The sequence below is a fragment of the Sinocyclocheilus rhinocerous genome, unplaced genomic scaffold, assembly GCF_001515625.1.
Source record: "Sinocyclocheilus rhinocerous isolate Xijiao unplaced genomic scaffold, SAMN03320098_v1.1 scaffold645, whole genome shotgun sequence".
Classification (NCBI taxonomy): Eukaryota; Metazoa; Chordata; class Actinopteri; order Cypriniformes; family Cyprinidae; genus Sinocyclocheilus; species Sinocyclocheilus rhinocerous.
The window spans coordinates 174,768-176,266 of NW_015630037.1; positions in this window are offsets into that span (position 1 = coordinate 174,768).

Here is a 1,499-nt window from a genome sequence, read left to right on the forward strand (position 1 = left end):
TTATACACATTTGACAGTAAAGCACTAAGCTTGAGTTGGGAAGCTTACAAAATGTATTTTATTAAAAATCAAAATTTTTATGTAGAAGAGGTATATAATGTACTCTTATTAAATGTACCATTATTCTTCTATAGTCTTATATGGAACTGACCAACAACTTCAGTGATTATGAGCACTTTGCACATTTATGAGCACAAAGCACTTTGTGACTTTTCTTACTTCATGCAAAAAAAAAAGAGCAAAACTCTGACAAAATCTGATTTCTGGGTGATTTGATATTTTATAATAGTGATTTTATAATTGTTATTAGACTTGTGCCGGTATTCGGTAATGCGATATATCACGGTAATGAATATGGTAATTTTAGTTTAGTAATTTTAAAAAGTTGATTGTTCAGGATTTTACAGTAAATTTGTATATTATTACTAACATTATTACTAAAATTCAAAACTAATGAATACTGTTTATATAAGCAAAAAATATAAAATAAGTAATCAAAAATTATAGATTGACTAGCAGGGTAAAACTAACACCGATAAATTAATTAGTTTTTGTTCATTTCAATATTCTATTAACCCTGTAAAGCCTGACATATGAAATAATATTCTGAATCTATTTTTCCCTCAAAATGGAATCATTTATTAAACATAAACCTTAAAAGACAGAATCGAAAAATCTAGAAAAAAAGTTTGTGTATGTGTTTGGAATAATGTACTCCATCAGGCTTTTATGGCTCTGATATAGTGAGAATATGCAGCTCAATTTTATTCTCAAACTGAACTAAATTATGAATTCGCTGCAGATATTTATATGATGAAATTCAGATGCTTGTGATGTAAATCAACGAGATCTTTATAACAGTACAGCAGTGATGACACTTCATTTGCTGCAGTCATAGGTCATGATTGTTTGTGGATGCCTATTTGTGGACTCGGTGTGTGTGAGTGTGTGTGTGTGTGTACACGTGTGTTAGGGCTGCACGATATTGGAAAAAACTCACATTGTGATATTTTGTTTTTCTGCGGTATATATTGCGATTTGAAGAAAAAAAATCACCAGATGACTTAAATGGCTCTATTTGGGGGGAAAAAAAAATCAATGATTGGGTTGATTTTGTAAGCGAGTAAATCAGCATAGAAAATTAACAAATTACAAGCATAGATAAATAGAACAAAGATACAAATGAACAGTGCTTTACATTTTTCAGTCTTAACAGTATTCAGGTATAGAAATGGAATAATCAAATGTAAAATAACACGGCAAAGTCTTCACTGTATAAATTAAATCTAAAGCTACAAAATTCTCTCTCACATCCATTTTCTTTCACAATTGTTTACCTTCACCTAAGCCATAAGCAACGGTGTTTACAAGGATACTTGCAGAGACATGCATTTTGACGTAATTTTGCGCGTATGTGTCATTAATAGACGCGGAAGTGAACAGAATTCAGAGTTCACGTGCATCTGCGCAGCTATAGAACCCATTATAATCAGTGATGC